This window comes from Phlebotomus papatasi, chromosome 2, assembly GCF_024763615.1.
Source record: "Phlebotomus papatasi isolate M1 chromosome 2, Ppap_2.1, whole genome shotgun sequence".
NCBI lineage: Eukaryota > Metazoa > Arthropoda > Insecta > Diptera > Psychodidae > Phlebotomus > Phlebotomus papatasi.
In genome coordinates, this window is record NC_077223.1 from 73318840 (window position 1) to 73341384 (window position 22545).

Genomic DNA, 22545 nt, shown 5'->3' on the forward strand with positions numbered 1-22545 from the left:
TCGCTGCTCATTCACTTTACTCAAGACCACCCCCCTGTCAATGTCGTTATTTTAGCAAATTCTCTATAGAGAATTCAAAAATCGAGCGTGAGGGCGGCGCGAGCGGTTGCGCGAAGAACTAGTAGCGAACTACTAGCGAATCTGGCGGAAAAACAATCAAAACCTCTTCTGACAGTTCCCACGCGAAGCAATTTCCTCGAATTAACTTGCGCAGTTCTTGTGGAAAAATCGGGAAAATATTGAAGAAAGTCCCGTAAAACCCAGTGAAAAGGTGTGTAAAAACTCTTGAATATATTTCTTTGTGCTGCAAAGTGAGAAAAAATAGGTGTATTTGTGAAAAATTGCATCAACGGCGACCAGCGAAATTCTCTGGAGGTGTCATTCCACAGGTATTGTGCCAATATGTTTTTTATTAATACGTGCTTACCCTAATGATTTGGCTCATAATACGTCAGATAAATAGGGCTTTTATTGGTATAAGAATTGTAAATGTACACAAAAAATATAGTGAGAGAGAACATGGGAAACTTGGTCAAATTTTGCGAAATCGGCAAAAAGTTTTTTGTGCCCAGAGACGAATTAGGGGTCGCAAGAAGTCTGTTGTATTTTTTAATAGTGATAAACTTTCCTTAATTCATTTTGTGACATTCTTCATTTGTTTCTATTCAGCTTACGTGTAACTTCGATTTAGTCGGGAGCGTGGGGGGGGGCAAGCAATTCAATTCAAACCCTCGTTAATCAATTTTTTTTCTTTTGCCACTTAAATTACAAATTTATTCATAAACCTTATACGTGAGTTTGTAACATTCAAAATATTAGAAGAGCAAGATTAAAAATCATTTACAGAAATCTGCTTCACAAATAATTAAAGTGTTGTTTTTAGTGATTAGAGAAAAACTACTGGACTAAGATATTAAAAAAATTAAATAATATTAATTCGCCTCAATGTGGATCAAATTAATTAACTCAAAATTAAATTTTTTAGTTTTTCATATATAACAAAAAACATCGATCGACAAAAACATTTTTTCTAAATGTTTTTAGTTCACATTCACTGAAGAGTTTTTATAGTATTTCAAATGGTTTTGTAAGCAACTCGATCGATCAATTAGTTTTTTTTTTCTTTTGAGCTTTTCTAGGGCCATACTGAGTTTCTCAGAAGCGTAATTTTGAAAAAATATATAGATATTACTTTAAAATTTGTGATGTACAATTCTAAAGGAAACTATTATCAGTAAGGCCAATAAAATATCGATTTTTGAGCCCTCTCAATCAGGATCTCATCTTTAAGTTTATATATAACGAAGAGTTTTAGTTTTAAAACAAGACTGCTAATTCTTTTGTGAGATAAGTAAGTTTTTAGAAACATTTCGCTTTTACTGAAATTTATTTCTTAAAAATCAATGTTATTGATATTTGTCAAAAATAGACCGTTTGAGTACTTTTTTATATATCCATTCATTTAAAGTGGTAAATTTCTAAATATATATTTAGTAATAGGTGTGATTCCTTCTAATCACACCTATTTTTTATTACAAGAAATAAAAACAATTCGGGTTAAAGAAACTATAAAGAAAAAGGCCGGATTTTTACAAGTTTTTGATTTTTTTTTTTTGAAAATTTTCTCTTAGATCTCAGATGCGAGAAGTGTAAGCAAGTCGCCTGAAGCTCTCAGCTTCACTTTTGAACAAAAATAAAGCTATATGCAGCCTCGACGTCTGGCCAGAAGATATTATTTAGGAAAGTGACTCTAAAGTGAAGCCCTCGAAGTACAAGCGTTAAAATTTTCGGTCCTGCTTTTTTAAATAATTACTATCAATCGTCACAGAAGATATAATTTTTACTCCATAATCTTCTCAAATTCATACAATATATATTTAGGTTTGTTTCCGAAAACTATCCACTCAACATGATTGCTTTGTCTCTTTTAAGAATTCCCGAATATAGAAATAGTAGGTGAGATTGTTAAGAACCTCAATTAGACACACCTTTTTCGAACTCCACAGAGAGAAAAGTAAAAACCTGTCCCGCGGGCCATTTTTTCAGACGATTTCCAAGATCAAAGGTCTAAATGGCTCCAGAGAGCATATTTCCCAACCAAAGGGGTTCATGTGAGGGCTCGTTGAAAGTCTTTCAATTTCTGACAAAAAAAACCGGTATCAATTGGTTACATATCGGTAGTACGTAAACCGGTTATGAACCAATAACTCAATAATAACCAATACCCACCAATAACCAATAATACAATTTTATTCGAAATTGTATTGTGTCTCTGTAATTTTTTTTTGGGCGACTCTAGGTGCATAATAAATCGGTTGGTTGTAAACTGGTAAATGATCTCAAAGTACTTTTGAGGAATTAGAATCTTAGTCACAAGTTCGAGCTTTTCAGCATTGGAAACTTTGCCACTTTTCTAAAAAGCATTTGGCTTGGAAGTGGTTTTTCTTCTCTCTCAATTATGTCTGGCTTATTTCCAATGCAGCTTTAACAATGACATTGTTGTTTAGTCCTGGAAGCTGGAATAAACGCTAAGACGGCGATGGACGCATGGGAAGGGTAGTAAAAAGACGAAATGAGATGAAATTAAATTGACTTGAATTTAAAAAAAAAATAAATTGAAAATTGGATAATTCATTATTTTTGGATACTGATTGGAAAATTATTGTAAACAATCTTAAGTTTCCAGGTATGAAACCGCAGCAAAAATTGCTACGGGTCCACACCAGAACATGCTAGAGTACCCTTCATCGCTAATCTCCGGAAGTGAACCCCCATTGCCCATTCAAAAAGAGCCACGAATCTGGCGTCCTCCCCACTTCACTGGTGAAGACCGACTGAGCGATATCGTCACTTGAAGTTAGCTGTGGTTACAACACCTCTCAAAGTTACACCCCAACTGGACAATGATTGGTACTGTTGGCTTAGAAGAGTCTTTGTCGAGACGGGCTTTCTCCCCAACTCCTCTAGGCTCAACAGTCCTACTACAATACATTGGTACCACATCTTTTGATGGAAAGCAATACGCACCACTAATTAAGTGTGATCGTTTCTTTCCTCAGATGTCACGATGAACAGCATCTTTTTATTTCAAGTGGTAACAGACCATCAGAATGGATTGTATGCAATATCATACGGTATAAGAGATCCTGGTAAAAGGCATATGAATATATCATTTGTGTTTTGCTGATTTGTGTTATAGAAACAAATTCTATTAGATGGACTTAAGCTTGAAAGGCATTCAATTGTTCAGAATAATTATAAAAAGCAATGTATTTATTAAAATCTATTTTTAAAATAAATTTACTGTCTATTAGAAAGTCTCTTTTATACCCTACTCAAACCTAATTTTCAAGTTTTTGACAAAATATTTAAATTCTGTGTCATGCTGGATCCACATAATGATTCGTGCTTCAGATTCGCCTAGGTTTTTGCAATTTGACAAAACTTCTGGGTAAATGTAAGTATTTTGATAAACAAACAAACTATGATTCTATCTATCGATTATAATATCACTGATTTTGTACTTCGTTAGCATTACAGTAAACGTAACACTTCATGCTGATATTTAAACTTTGGTTAAAAAGCAATGCCCTATTTTTGTAATTTCATATGCGTTCCATAATAATTTATCGCCACTTTAACCCTCTAACTGGTAAAACCTCTCGAGACGATCTTCACAAAAATCACATTTACTGCGATTACAATTTATTTAAAAGTGCTATAATGTCCTCGGTATACTAACATCTTTTGAAAGTTTGATCTCATTTTGACTTCGTTTAGTTGCTATCCCCAGTTTTGTGTGACACGTCAGAGAAAAGCAACAAAAAATATTTGTACAGAACAAACTCATTTCTAATTCCAAGAAAAATACCGGTTTAAAGTTATCTGAGTAAAATAAATTTATTTTTTACTTAACTCTTTCCGAACCACAACATATCCAGCGAACGAATTTCAGTAAAACTCACTTTATTGTAAGTCTTAGTGATCAAATATGATACTTTTGTAGAGAAAGAATTTTGTCCGCCTCTGGGAAATTGGAAAACTCATGGGTACTCTCGTCCCCAAAAGAGCGAAAAGGAGACAAACTTCAATTTTCCAAAAGCCAATAATATCAATTTTGTGAATTGTTTTTGCGTGTTAAATGACTCCTTTACAATGTTGATCACTAAAACAAGAAGAATTATTGACCAGTATCTTGTGGGATGTCCAGGAAGTGGTCAAGAAGACACCAAGTTTCTGCTTGCCAACAGATTCCTCAAAATATTTCACATAATAACACTTTAAAACACATTTCCTTCAACACGAAGTTATTGTAGACATATTAAGCTTTCTCAAGAGCCAAAAAAACACTTCTTGGACAAACAGAATTCACCAAAATCCGGAAGAATAGGAGAAACTTCCCCGAAAGCAATCTGCCTCGCTGCCAAATGTCAAAATTATCAGCCATATTGGCAAAAAAGTAGTTCCCGCTTGGAATTTTGATAAAAGGTTGGTGTCAAAAAGCAAATGGCAGGCATTGGCGGGATAACCTTACATTTGACCTCTAGAGTTTTGTGGACGAGAGTACCCATAAAGTTTGAACAAGTTTTTTGAAAATTTAAGAAAGAAATATTTTTCGAATTTATGCAATCTGTAATTGCTAGTTATCATACTTATTGGCCCCGAGAGGTTTTTCCTTATTCTGGTCTAGAAATATCAAAAAAGTCACAATATCTGCAAGGAAGCAGAAAATCGAAAATTCACGATTTTTGACCAAAAATATCTAAGCTCAGGAGTTAATTAGGATCCTGCAAAAAATATCCTAGATTTGGACATCTTTATAGTTTGTAATTATCCAGAAGAATCAGATTTTTATCGATTCTAGATAGTCTAAAAAAATTGTTGCTTCCATGGGTACCCATAGTCCCGAAGGAGACGAAAGAGTTAAAGATATGTCATTCTACATTGTATATTTTATTTGAAAAATTTTGAAAAAAGTAAAAATGTGAATTTTAAAAGCAAAAAGTTTCATTTTTTTTAAAATATTTTCTCACCTAGCGTCTAAACTAAAAGAGATAATAAAGAATGGATGATTTTTTTTACTTTATTGGCTCATAAATATCCTAGAAAACATTTCCTTACAACTTTTTTTCGCATATTAAAGATAACACTGTTAGAGGGTTAATAATCCTAAACGAAACAAAGAAAGTGGGAAAATATTCCTAGCAAAATGGAGTCATTTTAGGTTATATTCTAACATAATTCTAATAAACTAAAAACACTGAGTAAAAAAAATTAAGTAAAATTAAATACAAAAATATTTTACCCCTAATTACAACTCTGTTAAAGCGCCATCTCTGATGAATAAGGGGGTACCTTACAGGTACTTAAAAAATAACGAAAATATTTGAAATAAGATTAAAGAAGAACTCACACTGAAACTTCTAAGTCTCGGGGGGGTGCTCAAGACACTGGCAAGTTGACTTTCCTACACGGAGATAATTTTAAGCCAACTCATAAATTGATCTCGGACTCAGATCATAGTGCTCTGAAGGAAAATGTATTTAACAAGAAATCTAATATTTCTATTCCTCAATACAGTATCCTATCTTATAATACGAAATAATAAAAAATCTTACACAAATTTAAGTGGAAGTATGAGAAAGTGGCTTGAACTCCACCGGCCACTTACCAGGGGCTTGATTTTACTGTTAAAACTCAAAGAGAAAGCAGTTATATAATCCACTTTTTTCAATTTGCCTCCGGCCTGGAGCATAAACAGTAATAGATATCGACTTCCGGTCTTCGGTGACCCTCCATAAATGAACATTATCTTCAGACGATTTTTCCTTTTCCACTCTCCTCCTCCTTTTTTTTTCAAAATCATGTTTTTAATATATTTTGAAAATAGCTCCTAGATTTTTTTCATTTTAAAATGTGTTTTGGAGGTAGCCAAGATGAATGTTACGTCCATAGGCACGTTATCGAATTTTCTAAGATCAAAGTTAAATCACATTGGAGGGCCTATTTTTCAACCGATTTGTTTAAATTTTGATTTTTTTTTCGAAAAATCTTGAAATTTCCAACCCAGCTACATAGGACTTAATCGGAAAAAAATCGGTAAAGTGCTCGTAATTGATGTATCTTTCTCGAATATTTTGATTTGCCATTAAAAGGAATATCATGCATTGAAGGGACTTACTTAGAGACTTCTAAAAGCATTTTATATTAAAACTTTGGATTTAAGCCTTTTATAGGTCAGTTACTTATAAGAGAACTGAAGTAAATTTAAGGTCTTCGGTTTATATTTTAGTAAACTATACAAAGTACCTTTAATTAAATATTGAAGCTTAAATTAAGCAAGGGCATCAACGTATATATGTGATAGAATTGCAATTAAACAGCTTCTTTATTTCACAAACCTTCTTGAAAGATTAATAAAGCGTAACTGAGAATAATTTAAATAAAAAAACTTAGCCCAAATGGCACTGAAGCTGTAGACTGCAGGAGCACGAGGTTATATGATTAAGACGTTGTTTGATTATCTTTAATACAACGTTTCTGCTATGTAGAAAATATATTAATTTTAATTAATTTTTAGAAAATATTTTAATTGAATTCTAAACTCTATTTATAGAATTATGACTTAAAATTCACTGTAGAATAACTACAATTTCACTAATATTGTGACAACAATCAAAATGAAGGTAAGTTTTATGTTAAAGTGTCGACATTACGATGACTATTAATTATGACAGCTTTCGATACCTGGGTGATAGCTGTCAAACATTCAAACGGTTGAATTAAAAGGTTATTTTAGCTGTTTATTTTATGAAAGTTTCTTAATAGAATTGATACGTAATAATGATACAAAAATTAAACGTAAACAGAGACCTACTTCTTTATCAAAATGTTTAAATGTAATTTTGTCTGCAATTATTCGGATATCAAAGAGCTGAGTACATCAAAATAAAATACTGTGAGACTCCCCTCAATTGGGGATTTTGGGCGAACTGTTTTCTGAGTTACCGAGAAATTCGGACGTGAAACAATTTGAAATCCGACGAAATTCATCTATATAACCCATATTAAATTGACATGCTCAGAATCGTAATGCATCTCATTAAAAAAAACTCTCAATGTTGAAGAATTGCAATAAAACTAAGAGTTTTAGCAAATTTTAGTATATATACTTCAAATACACAACTTTGACTACAAATAAAAATTGTCAATAAGAAAATGCTAGTTGGGTATTTCCTCTTCGATTGTGTTTATTCCTTGTTTTTTTTTACGCATTTTAGAGCAACTAACACAAGCATGACTAACACAAGACTTACTAAAATTTACGTCATGAGAACTACACAGTAAAAAAATTTACAACCACTACGATTGGTAATTTTTGCACGAGTGCTATGGTTGTAAATTTTGTGTACTGGAAATGTTGTGTATTGGCAAAGTTGTGTATTTTCAATTTTATAAAATGGCTTCCTGTCTATAATTTTGATTGTAGAGCAATTTTGTTCGGTTTATTTGTATTATCTGTGATATGTCTCGGTATTAAACTAAGAAAAAAAAAGAAAAAAAGAATAAAAAAAGGAAAAAAAATAAGAGAGTGTCTGAGACTTGAATCCATAATCTTTGCGTTGATGGTCTCGTGTTTTCTGCCTGCGCTACCAACTTGTTTACTTCTCTTCAGCAAATGGCCAAGAGTTGCATCGTCAATTTTTCTAATTTACATGATGCTTCCTCTGTTTTCTGTTATTACATAATTATTCCTCATTTTTCACGACTGAGGCACATTTTAAGAATCCAATGAATGATTCCAGAAGACAATTAGGCAGTTAAAAATGCAAAATCTGTCGGAAATCTTAGAAAAATTGCAATAGTAAACAATGAAATTTTGACAGTTCTCACACAAATTTTCCCATACACAAATTTCCTTACACAATACATAATTTTACTAGCGTTATGTTAGTATCGTACCACCACTATGATAGTAATTTTACAATTTACAACCATAATGCTTGTGAATTTACACAATTTTTCCCATACACAACTTTATTTCTCACACAATTTTTTACTGTGTAAGAAAAAAAAGAAAAAAAGAATAAAAAAAGGAAAAAAAAATAAGAGAGAGTCTGAGACTTGAACCCATAATCTTTGCGTTGATGGTCTCGTGTTTTCTGCCTGCGCTACCGACTTGCTTACTTCTCTTCAGCAAATGGCCAAGAGTTGCATCGTCAATTTTTCTAATTTACATGATGCTTCCTCTGTTTTCTGTTATTACATAATTATTCCTCATTTTTCACGACTGAGGCACATTTTAAGAATCCAATGAATGATTCCAGAAGACAATTAGGCAGTTAAAAATGCAAAATCTATCTGAAATCTTAGAAAAATTGCAATAGTAAACAATGGAATTTTGGCAGTTCTCACACAAATTTTCCAATACAGTGCTGTCTCTATATGCACAGTTTGGGTACTTTTTTTGACAGTTCTCTCTCTGAATATGCACAACTTTTTTTGAAATTCTCAACGGTTTTTTTCTTTTTTTTTAATAAATTATCATTTTTTTATTGTTCTAGAATTTCCCGTGTTATTTTAAATATAATATGAGACAGAAAAAATAAAATTAAGAAAATTAAAAACAAGAAAAACTAGTTACAAAGAAAATAATTTTCTTTATTACTTTTCCAAAATGTAAACAAATTGATTTTGAATGCAACCGACACAAAAGCTGTGCATATAGAGAGTGTGCATATAGAGAGACAGTACTGTACACAAATTTCCTTACACAATACATAATTTTACTAGCATTATGTTAGTATCGTACCACCACTATGATAGTAATTTTACAATTTACAACCTTGTGAATTTACACAACTTTTCAAATACACAACTTTATTTCTCACACAACTTTTTACTGTGTAGTTTTTGCTACTTGGGATGGTAATTAAGGTAATTAATTAACCCGGCCTTTTCTTAATCATTGTGGTATGGTTGGTTTTAGAATATTCTTTAATTCTAAAGGGCAGCTATTTTACTTCTTGGGTTAGGTTCATAATATACATAGTGCCTAATTTTGTTATTTAGTGATACAGTTCTAAAACTTTTGTTAAAGTTAATTTATGATAAAATTCTAAAAATAAAAATTTAATTGATTGGTGTTTTTTTTTAAGTTAGACCCAACATAGCTTGCTTTACATTTCTAAACAACTTCTTGAAAGAAATAAGAGAATGAGTACTAATTTTGAAATTTAAATAATACTGCTAATACTGCTAATACTAATACTGCTTGATTTCTCTAAGGCTTTCGACAGTATCAATCACGATCTCCTTCTTCATAAATTGCAGCATTTTTTCTATTTTTCTAATTCTAGTCTGAAGTTAATTCGATCCTATCTTGTTGGCAGAACGCAATCTGTGAAATTGGGTGACATAACCTCACCATCTTTGCCTCTTACGAAAGGAATCGGGCAGGGATCTATTCTTGGACCTTTATTCTTCTCCTTATACATTAATGATCTCGCTAGCAGTCTCAGTGGCAGTCATTATCACTTTTATGCAGACGACTTGCAATTGTACTGCTTTGGCAATTACAATGCACCGGACGCCTGTTTTCTTAAGGCTAACTCTCTTCTTGATGTGGTTTCACGTTGGTCCAATGCTAATGAGTTGCTGCTCAATCCGAAAAAGTCACAGGCATTAGTCATTTCTAATGGGAAATCCCGTCCTTCTCCCATCCCTCTTAATCTCAATGGTGAGATTATTCCCTACGTCCAAAAAGCTAAGAATCTTGGAGTTATTTTCAACGACTTTTTAGCTTGGGACGATCATGTCTCTTACATAAGTAAGAGAGTGAACTTCTCCCTTTACACGTTTAGAAGACATCAATGCTTTATCCCTCAGGCTGTTCGACTTCTACTTGTCCGTGCCCTGCTCCTTCCCCTCTTTTCCTATGGTGCTGAGCTCTTTTTCTCTTGCGACAAAGCATCTCTGCATCGCTTGTCTGTCACATTTAACAATTGTGTCAGATTCATTTTCTCACTTCGTCCTTATGACCATGTTTCCCGCTACTGTGAGCAAGTCCTTGGACAAACCCTTCCGCACTTCCTGCAGTCACGGGCAGTCGAATTCTTGTGCCGCGTGCTAAAATCTCGTCAGCCTGACTATTTGTCGGAGCTTCTGCAGCCTGGCTCGTCCACTAGGTCTTCTTGTCTCGTCGTGCCAAGGTCGGGGAGTCGCGTGCTTCACAGCTCACTCTTTGTCTTGGGAGTGACTCTTTGGAATGAGTTACCCAGAGAGAAGAGGCAGCGGCTTATTCGAGCCTTTTTAACGTCTTGAACTTTTTTTTGTTGTTTTCTTTCTTTTCTCTTTTCAAATGCGCAATTATTGTAACGCGTACCCTGCACACTTAATGTGTTGCTCCTGGCTTACACAACCTGTGAAAGAGCTTTTCCACCGTTTTGCTCTGGAGGTTGGTCACCAACGCTAAGACGGCGGTGGACGCTTATTGTTACTCTCTTTTTCTTAAACTACCACTCTTTGCTTTCAAGAGATTTGTGTCTCAAAAGTCAAATGTATGTATAAATAAATAAATAAATAAATAAAATAAATAAAATTAGGACAAAATTTGAAATAAAATTTGAAAGAATTAGGATAAAAATTTGAAATTGAATTTGAAAAAATGCATCAGGACATTAAATACCGTATTCTATTTTCTCCAATTAAACTTAATAGAACACCAAATTCCAGACTAATCTCTTAACCAGATAAGTGAACAAAGACCCATTGACTCTTAAATTTTGAAAACCATGCGTTATGCGCTTATGCTCGTAACCCTTAAAATGCTGATTGTGGATTAATTTGCACCTAAAATGAAACATGTTTTGCGAATTTTAGGGTGTGTTACATGTTTTTTTTTTCTCACGATAAAGCATAAAGCGTTGTTTATTTCTTCATTTCATGGCCAGTGTCATAATTTGAGTGAGTTTTATTGCGAAAAAAGTAAAAAGTAGCATCATCTCCACAATCAAAACACTAACCATCTCTGCTTATGGAGCGTGTAAGTGTTAACTTAATAAATTTTATGAATTATTGCTACTCATCTGTCTTGCTTTATGCCTTTATCGCCACTGTCGTCAGAAGGTGTATGAGTTAATTTCTCAAAAAGGCAATTATATGGGAAGACACACTTGTCACTAAATCCCGAGATCCAGTTCTACACGAACGAAAATTTCAAGTACATTTACTTGTCTCGAAGAATAACACAAAAAAGTATAAAGACTAAAATATAAATAAATAAAATATATAATATAATTTTTATTCCTTGTTTGTTCTGTAAAAATTCTCGTGCTCTATCAAACCCGTTCTTGAACAGAAAATAAAAAGCTCTTTTATATGTCTCACGCATACATTTTGTGCAATTACATCTGTAAGTCGCTATTTAAATGGGCGACAGATAATCTTTCAGTGAAAAAAGACGTTTTCATTGTACCAAAAAAAGTTCGAATGAATCTGAAAAGTGCAGAAAACACTCAGAAAAATTATCCATTAACTGAAGAATTCAGTGCTACAAGGTTAGTTTATAATTCTGCAAAATGATTCACCTTTAATATTTGACGGAAAAGTAATTAATCAATCTTTAATTTAATTCAATATTCTGATGGTAGATTAGAGTTCTAATTACAAGGAAAAAAATTTAGTTCTATAAATACTTAATATCTAGACTAGATATACCGGGTGCACCGTGCACCTGAAAATCTTTTCCAGGAGATTCAGAATATAACTGTATTCACGCTGAAATATCATACATCAAATTAATCGTTGCAATCAAAACCACGTCTTCAATTATAATCGAATTTTATTATTTTATGAAGCATTGGTATTTACTAATGTAAAAATTATGAAACAACAGTTGAACTACCTTATGTCCAATATCAGGTTTAATGCTCTGATATACCTTGAACTTTTGATTAGCTTGAGAATAACAAGACTCGAATTAATAATGAATGGGCTAGAGTACAAGATTATCATATATGTAATGCATTATCTTCTTTCGTTCCATAAATTAGACGAAATTTTAATTGGGGCATTGAATTACTAAAGCTTTATAACGTCAAATTTTTATAGGTTTAAAAAATATCGTGTTTTTCAAATTATTTTCCTAAAATTTTCTCTATGTTTAGGTGGAAAACTCAATGTCAGTAATGTCAAATTTTCTTTAGATTTTTTAATCTGAAAGGTGACGAGCACCTCGAAAAATAATAACTGAAAATTATTATTATGTTGTCCCGTAATATATAAAACATAATTTTATTTTAAAGTTTGAAGACTTCTTTTATTCCGAATTAAAGGAAATGTCCATTAAGTTGAAAGAAAAATCTGGTATTTTTTATTTACGTTAAAACTATGATAGCTATCCAACAAATGATTAAATTTTGATTTCATTGAAAGTGTGTATTTCATTTTAATGTCCAAAAATTGAAATAATATAGTTTTTTATACTATAACTATATAAATCGAATAAGTATAGTTATAACTGAGTACCTTGAAAACATAAAAAAAAATAAAATTTCATTAGATTTTTAAAATTTCCATTACGGTACTATCACACTAGGATTTTCACAATTTAATTTGAAAATCAGTTGAGCCAATTGAGCATTAAAAGATTTCTAGAATTTGATTGAAAATTCTCAGTCAGGACACATTTTGCAAGAAATTTGCTCAATTTTAAATAGTGCCGCGAGATTATTGATTGTGAATGACTCCGGAAAATGTGTGATAGTACTTAAAATGTCTTATAAGTCACTTATCTGTTATGCAAAAGAATCCCCAAAGCTTGTAGGCTAGGGGGCTCATGAAGAGACTATCATACAGTCTTGTTGAAAATCTATATGAAGTCATTCCAACTGCGATTTCTTGACACAACAATTTCCTTCGAATGGCTTTGGAGAAATTTAATGAATTACTCCCAATACCTTAATCTTCACTCGCGTACAAGTTTATCACTAATCACTATATACTTATCTTCTTTTTGGCCACAAATAATATAAATTACGAGTAAATAAATTTAATATGAACAATATTCTTCAAAAAGCTACTTATTTAACTGCAATAAAATTGAAATTAATGAGTAATTTAAACATTTTAATTTGCTGAATTCAAATTTAATTGAGCAACCACTTTTGTGCTATTTTAGCATGTTTAAACATATTTTGGTGGCTCAAGTATTAGTTTATATCAATAAATAAATGAAAATCTATCAATTGAAATGATTTTTAATGCAAAATAACGCATAGGAAAAATTCATTTGAAAATTAAATTGAATTTACAAATTGAAAAATCTTAGTGTGATAGCACGGTTAGCTTATTTCCAGCGGAAATGGCAAAAAACAAATGAAGAGTTAAAAAATTCAAATTGGGCAGTAAAAATTGAGCAGTAAAATATTTAATTATGGTCAGTAAAAATCTAAATATTCACAAAAATGGGTCTAATTTATATATTTAGCATATAAAATTGTTGCAGATAGAATGAAAAGCCTTTTATTTTCTCTTTACCAAAATTTGGACGATAACATCACTGTATTAATTTTTTTTGTTACTACTCAATTTTAACTTTTTATACTGCTAATTTATACAGTGCCGGAATAAATTAATGTCTGAAGTTTATGAATAAGTAATTAAGATTTAAACTACAAATTGTTTTGCATATTTTCTCACATACATTTTAATTTATATTTTATAATACTCTAGCAAATATTTATTTTTTAACAGAATTCATTATTACTTTAAAATATTTTATATAAAATTGGAAAATACCTGCAGTCAAATATCACTGAAAAATAATTCTGTGTTTTTCTTAGGGAACAACATTTTTAGCAAGTAAATTGGTAAATTTGGTAAGTAAAAAATAGTTTTCGCAAGTAAAAATATCAATTTTGGCAAGTAAATATCCAAATGGTTAATAATTTCTTAATTTTCCCTTTGCCATTAAAATTGCACTACTAATTTTTATTTTTTACTTAACATTTTTTATTCTTACCATATTTACCAAAATATTTACCAATTTACTGCAGCATTTTTCATAATAATTTTAGAAATTTATTTTTATTTTCCAGCATTTGCCCAACGCACTAGAATTATTGTTTAGAAAATATGATGTTTATTTTAGATTTCACAGGAAGTGAAAGGGAACTGAAACTAATTATCTGTAATTTTGAAAACATCTTTATTAACCCTTTCAGTCAATGTACTAGAAATACTTAGAATGTTCATATTTTGGAATTAGTTTCCTACAGATTAATTGATGATTTTTTTTTGAAAAGAAATTTTTTTTAATTTTTCCTTTAATAAGGTGTAAAATTAACATTAAAAAATGTTGATATATTTTTACACCTAAAAAGTGTTAAATTTCTGAGGAAAAGAATGTTAATCGCACCCTCTTTTTTTTCTCAGTGAAGGACAAGAAAATGTATTTCCGTCTCTGTCATACTATTTTCCCAAGTAATTGAAAGTCTAAAAAAGTAATTAAAAATTCATTCCCCACAGCAATTCGAATATCAATTGCCCAGAAATAAATCATCTAAAATAACTCAATTTGCGTATGATATATAATGCCATGGTAAGGAATGGGTTAAGAAAAGGTACAGTGCGTTGAGCATTGGGATGGAGTCTACACTTGTGAACGTTATACACTTATGGACAGATTTTGAAAACTCACATAATTGTTAATCACATCATAAACTGATAGGGGGATGTATGTGACCTTTGAATTGGATCAACCTTAAAATCAGGCATCTTTCTCCTGTTTTTAAATGGAACTGAGCTTTATCTGAGTTAGCTTCAGAATTGGTTTGTCGAGTTAAATTGTTTCGTTCTAGTTCCATTTAAAAATATGAGAAAAGAGTTCGATTTTAAAGTTACCCCAATTCAAAACTGTCCCACTTCCCCCTAATTTAACGATTTTTCAAAATTAGTTTTAGATAACTTAAAATTGTTGTACGTTGTCCATAAGTGTATACGAGACAAATCCGAAAAACGTTAAAATAACATTCCGGAAATGTTTATTTTACTCTGCAGTATTTATCCGAAATCGGTGTAAATATTATGCTTTTTAGGCGTATTAGAGGTTAACGTTACCCTTTTTCATGTAAATTTTACCCTTAAAAGGGTGTAAAATTAACATTAAAAAATGTTGATATATTTTTACACCTAAAAATGAGGAAAAGAAGTTAATCGCACACCCATTTTTTTCTCAGTGTGTATTTTTTCAGCCTATAAAATTTCTTTAAAGTAGCAAAATGAGTAATTTAATTATATTTGTATTTATTTGTTAAAATAAGAAAAAACGTTTCTATAAAATATGGGTTTTCACCTCTTTCAATTTCATTGTCACAAATAAACTGAAACCATTACAATCGCAACAAAGAACAAACAACAATTCTTACAAAAAGGTTTTTATTCACAAAGAGATTAGAAAGAACAATTAGACTACCTGTGTTGGCAAATGAAGATTGAAGAAATTAAAATAAATTAAAAATAAATTAAATTTATAAAAAATTACCCGATTTTTTTAAATAAAATAAAATTTGTGTTCTCGAAATTTTATTATCTTCGTAGGGTTAACGTAAAATCATATTTAGCGTATCATCCGTTATACATACATCTCAATCGCATACTATTTTATCTCCTACATTCCACATCAAATTGATTCATCAACAAATAAATTTTATCTCTATTTAGAACTAGACCATTATCCCACTAATCTCAAGTACATCTTGATAGTTAAGCTCTTCAAAATAGCAGTTATTGACTCATATTGGGTGGGAAAATATGATTTGCTGAATGTCTCTGTTTTTTTTACAAATACAGCAAAAGTGAATACTTTGTGAAATCATACAATTAGCACTCTATTTAGCTGCGTCAAAATAGTCTTCTTTTCAGAAAATATGAGGAAGAAATTCAGCAGAAGAGAGGCAAAGTGATCAGATTCCGGGGAACCACTACACACCAGTGTAAATTGATTGACCATGATTGTGTTACTGAAAATAAGATCAATCTGTCCAGAAATCCCATGATATGTCATTTCGAAATAAAAGAAAAAAATGCCATTTGAGTCCACGCGATCTCATAAATTATGCTCAACGATCAACACAATTAATTAAATATACATTTTTATGAATAAAATTACGATTATGTTAGTAAAGTGTAAACTTGAAATATTCGTTACACAATCAATTTTTGGTGGACAGGACATGAAGATCAAAACAAAAATTCTGCGTCAAAACACAAATTCCCGTGGGTGGATCTGCTATCATAAATTTTTGGCGCCAATTTTAATGTGCTCTCAATCACGCTTTTTAGCTGAGATTATTTTTTTTATTGTGGTTTTATTTCCTTATGTGCGATACCTGGAATTTGTATAAATTCTAAATATGCTGCTCTTCCTTCTGCCATACCAAAAATATTTTTTCTTGGGTGTGTTAAGAAAAAAAAATATGGTGAAAATGTCACTTGCCGGGCAGTTTATTGAGCACTTCTTCGATCAACGACTACCTCATAATGCAAATATGAGCACTCTTTCTCATTTAAATAACAACAAAATGCATACAAATTACTCAGAAATGTCTCTCTTGTCGTCACTTTGCACCAATATCACATTAACTTGCTACAATTAGAGACTATCTAATTGTAACCATTGAAATTCTTTATTGAGCGACACGAAGAGATTACCTTGAGTTGCATTCAGTATCACCTGAATTCCTTTTCAAATGGTATTTTGGGGCCTCTCATCTTCGCAAGTCATTAGCAGAAATTAAATTCGATTTATGGTCAATTTTACTGCTAAATATTATCAATTTAATATCAGACATTTTCTCATCTTATACTATTTTATGATACCTGTAATCCATCAAGGCAAATGCGTGTGGAGGATGCTGGACAATAAATTTGGACATTTTATTTGTGAGAGAAAAACAGACTTGTTAGAAAAACAAGTGCTTTATGAATATTAAATATTCAGGATGACCCAGAAAATTTTACTATAAGGGGCCCTAAATGATCAAGGTTGAATCTCTAGATGAGACAGATTATGATTTTATGTTTTTATGATATAACAAGTCATATTAATGAAACACTTTAATTAAAAGCCTACAAAAGATATTTTGTTTTGGGGAAATTTATTTTGGTTCAATACACAAAATTTTCCCAAATGTGTCATTTCTTTGTTGGAATTTATTATATAAGTTTTTGGCTACGAAAGGTTTGATTAATATTTTTGGGGATCGTGGAATAAAACTGGGTTTTGGAGATTTTTTAAGGAGTGGTATATAGTTTTCTAACAGATCTGAGGTAAACCCATGATTCGGCTAAATTCTCAATATTACACGGGTCTCAGACTTTAAGTTCATCCATATAGCTTAACTGTTCTTGTTTCTAAAAAGGCGAAATTTTTAGAAACAAATTGTACTTAGCATGATACTATGGCATTTCATCAATTTGATTTTGAAATTACCTATTAAAAATTTCTTACTGTTTGAAAATTTCAAACTTTTGTGAACTGACTTAAACCTCTAGTCTGAAGACCACTTTACAGGAAGCCTTTCGTACATTATCCAAAGGCTACAGTGGAACTATTTAGACTCACTTTGAACGAATGGCAATTTAATTTTATCAAAATAAGCACATTTTAGCATTTTTTCAACAGATTGAAAAGAAAAGATTGTGTTTGTAGATATTTTAGACGTGATTCCTCCTAAAGACAATCTCTCGATCCCCGGACATTCTTCAAGATATCGTTATGGTATGAAGAATCCAACGTTTTGACGAATTTAAAACACTTAGATTCTAAATTCAATAATAAAAACATTTAGTGCAACCTTTTACACTTATTTGGTGTTTTATATTTCTTATTAATATGCTATTTCATTTTATTGCTTTTGAATGAATGGCAAATTTTATAACATATTTCACAAATGAAGATTCCACGAGCGGTTGCGGCTATTATGGAGACATAAAAATCTTCGTAAAATAATTTTTGTTCAAAAAGACTTAACAACTTCCATATTTTATGGCCCAAAAATGTCCTTGTGGATTGATTTGCAATTAGTGTCAAATTATTCCATTTATTTTGACTTCCATTTACAATGAATATATACTTCCCTATCTTCGAGTTCGAGAAGTCAAATAATGTAGGGGCCAACGGGGCTTCATCATACTGGATCTGCTGAATGGATTACATATTCTAATCTAATGGTTAAATTGATTAAACTTCAGGTATCTCTAGACATTCATAATAACAGGATCATCCCTTTATAATTGTTAAAAAAGAGGAAAAAACCTAAAGACAGTAACTGAAGATTAGACTAATAGGAAACTAATAAAAAAAATCTTATTAATTAAATAACATATTGTTTTGAGGATCTAGTTGGGCAGTGGGTAAGAGCGTCAGTCGACTCTTTGTTAAATGAAATAATAAAATAATAATTAAAAGAAAAAACATTAATAAAGGGAAGAAAATACTATAATAATTTCTTTCAAATTTAAATATTAATAATTTTTTCTATAAAGTTTGAATTTAACTTCATATAAGTCGGCAGCGATCGCAACAACACGTATTATTAATTAATGCATAAAAATTCAATTCAATTCAATTCAATTAATTTAAAATACAAATCTGTATACAATTTAATGATTAAGATCACAATTAAAAATTGTTGTGACGCATTTTGTGCATCACAACTCGGTTTTCAAATATTCATGATCGCGCTGGTTCTTTCGTGAAATATCAAGAAGAGACATGATAGATCATGTCTAGCGCCGCGAGAGTTTTCTATCCAATTATCCTTACGAAATTTATAGCCCAGAGACAAAGTAACATCTTAAGCCATTAGGCAGGTGTTCGTAAGATCACAATGGGCGAGATATGAGTGACCAAAAAGGGGATGCATTTGTTGGCTTAAGCAAACAAAGGCATCCTCTATTCCTGGAAAACTCGTAAAGTGGGTGATCTATGGTGACAAGCTTTTAAGATTACTTTCTCTTCGAGACGGTCGTAAAATAAGAGCTCGCGCCAAGAAAGATATAAAATCCTGAAAAGAGATAGGGACAAAGATAACAAAGATCGAAAAGGTGTGTGGTCCTCGGTCATCTCAATTAAGCATCCCCTTTCTTAAGGATATAGAAAGTGTTGGAGAAAACTCTAGAGATAGCGAAAGTGGATAGTTGGATATTTTTATAGGCACTTAACGATCGTCTGCAGACGATCGTTATCTAGAGGTTCGTCCTGAATCACTAATTGGACACCTTCCCACGGGAAATAATGTCGAATAGAATTAGGGTGCGAGTGGAGGATTTTAGTATAAAAAGAGTAGCTAGATTCAAGAGGTTGGTTGAGTCACTGTGTAAACGTAGCCCATGCCATTGGGCAGTGTAATAATCTTCCTTAATAAAAAATATAGCAACTCAAAAAATAGTGTATTGAGGAAACATCATCATCTGGATCCGGAGGCAACAAGGTGGCCTCAATTGGGGTCACCACAAAATGATTAAGAGACAATGGATAAACTCAAAATTTATTTATTATAAATAATTTATTTTTCGATCTGCTTTCAAAAAATATGGATCGTGCCCTTAATAAAATTTGTATTATTTTGCAAATCTCACAGTACGTTATATTTCACATACACGTGGTATTTTATGACTCTTTCAAGAATTTTCCAGAATAGATTATAAAAAAAATCTAGAAACATTTTTAAGAACGATTGGTTCACTCGAAAATGAAATTGTTCCTAAAGCCATCTAAAGTGATTTTTTGCTCTAAAAATTCAAGAAAAATGATTTCTTTTTGATCCTCTCATCCTTAAATGGTTAACAAAGCACATACGCAGTCGTGGCTTCTGATAGAGGGGGTCAGCCTAGTAAAAATAATTATTATTAATCGTATCAGGATATATTTTGTTACAATGTAATCATGTTATCACTGAGAAAAAAAAGAGGCTACGATTAAGTTTTTTTCGTCATAACTTTAACACTTATGGGTGTAAAAATATATCAACATTTTTTAATGGTAATTTTACAACTTTTGAGGGTAAAATCAACATGAAAAAGGGTAACTTTAACCCATAATACACCTAAAAAGGGTAATACATATTTACACCTATTTCGGATCAATACTGCAGGGCAAAATTAACATTTCCGGAATGTTATTTTGACTTTTTCGGATTTCTCTCAGTGATGTTACCATCATGTTACCGCTCAGTAGCGCCCCCGCAGTGTGGATGCTTCTTCCATGCTCTCGGAGTTGTTGGGCAGATGCAGCATTGTTTTAACGTTTTTATTCCATGTGAAAATGTCCTTTTCGAACATTCAGTTTTATTGCACCGGGCGAGGCTCGAACTCATAACTGTGAGAGTTTAATCAGAGATCTCATCTGTCCAAGATCAACGGTCTTGCCTATTGCTTCACTGAGATCCCCTTGTAATGATAATGCTGGCACAATATTCCATAGAGGAAACTAGACCTTTCCGCATTATTTTTTTTTCTAATGCGGGTGAGATTGTCAATCCCATGCCCCATGCAATCAAGTGCAGTGAAGCTCACTGCATGCCGTCTGAACACCTTTAACGCCACAAAAATTCCTGGTGACCTAAAGAGAATTCGAACCCGAAATACTTGACCCACTGGGTGCCCAATAGTTAGAGTGCGTTATCCTAGTAGGAGAAAGTGCCCTGCGTTTGTTTGAATGCGGCAACCTTTGAATATTTCAAGTTTTCTCTTATTTTCCATAGCAAAAATCATGTTCTCTAACCTATAGTAAAAATAACTAACTAAGGGAAGAGCACCAGCGATCGGCAGTGTTCCTCGGATTGTCTGATTAATACCACATTGTTGCTCCAAATTAAATGGTTTTTGAAAATTATTAGCTACTTTTTACCATTTAACGCTCACAAGAATACAGTGCATTAACTCAGATTTAATTTATAAAACCAATTTTCCCTGAGACACCTGATTAAATTCCTGACGATCCGAGGTACAGAGTGCAAATTTGCAATTACACATATTTTTTTATTAATTTATTGTAAAAATTAAAAATTCAAAGCACAGATATAGTTAAAGGGATCACTAATGTATCAATTAGCATACATAAAAATACCAATTATTGTTTTGAGGATTATACTTTCAACTAAATATGGGGCATGTCTTTTAACATTCCGATCCGGGGTACTCTTCCCTTATTTTCTATTAACTTCGATTAACAAAATAGAATTGTCGCTTTGGGAAATAAGAGAAAAAAAATTTTCAAAGGCTGCCGCATTCAAAAGCAGATTACTTTCCCCTACTTATTTTAAAAATCATTTTTTTAATAATTAATACAATTTTATTTTGAATAAAACTCTTGTTGAGGGTGTGGATGAATTTTTATGCCAGTGGATGGCTTGAATTATAAAGTCTTTTTATATAAGATATAAAAACTACCTAAGAATATAGGGGAAGTCTTCCAGGCTTCGCAGACATTCCGCCTTCAAACACTTTATATTGTTTTTTTTTTAATGAGAAAAATTTTGCTTCTTTTTTACACTTAACGCTCCAAAGTTCGATATTTCAAACATTTTTTGGAGAACGCAAATTAAGTATTCAAAAATTCAGTAGGTAAACATTTTTCATTAAATACCGATAAATTCAAATTAACAAATAAATCTTACGTTTTTTTTTTCTTTTTAAACTATAAAAGTAATTATTCGTTGGATTAAGATCGCTAGCGACGAACAAAGAAAACTTTTTAAAAATCCATTAATTTTCAAAAAATCAAAGGCATTTTATGATATCAAATAGTATTAAATTACATTTGTATAATGATTGAATCCTTAAAATACGAAAATTTTTACTATACTATTTTTGCTTTATTTTCTGGAAACTCTATGCAAACAATATTTTGCTTTAAACTTAAACAGCTAAAAATATTCTAATTGTTTTAAAATTAATCATATCAAAAAGTTTTGTCATGTATGAATCATTTCATGTATGAATCATTTAATGTAAAATATTAGAAAATTTATTTTTGGTAAAAGAAATATTTTTGCAATTAGCATAATTCTGAACAGGGCAGCTCTCCCCTAAATCGACAGTTTTTAAATAAAATGTTTAAAATAAAAAGGTCGCCTCCACCCAAGTAAGATATGACCAAAAATACTTTAATTTCCTCCAAAAAAATCAGAAACTAAAGTGCATCGGACAAGGTCTTGTGACTAATTTCAATCTTCCAGAGATCATCATCTTCTTTCAGGGTTCTTGAGATCACAGAAGTGTGTTTAATTTTTGGTATTTGTGAAATCTCTTTTTATCTTTTACAATCGCGTGAAAAGTATTAATCATACCATTAACCCGTCTTTCGTTTTAGATTTCTTGTTTATTGATTTTTGGCGGTAAATCCAGCGGGAAGAGGCTGATGATGATGGTGATGAGAATTCCCGCTGCGAAAATAAGACTAAGAAGACGGTTCTTCTCCAGGAATCATCGAACTCACCACGTGTTAGAGTTCGTGTGCAGAAACTAGAAGAAGAAATA

At 31.6% G+C, this 22545-nt stretch overlaps 1 long non-coding RNA gene across 1 annotated transcript; it reads left to right on the top strand.

The window, feature by feature from the left end:
- The first annotated feature begins 80 nt into the window (after positions 1 to 80).
- LOC129804385 (uncharacterized) lies at positions 81 to 5383 on the top strand. The gene is made up of 3 exons (XR_008751975.1): positions 81 to 389; positions 2680 to 2994; positions 3060 to 5383. It is a non-coding gene; the product is annotated as an uncharacterized LOC129804385 (long non-coding RNA).
- The last annotated feature ends 17162 nt before the right edge of the window (positions 5384 to 22545 follow it).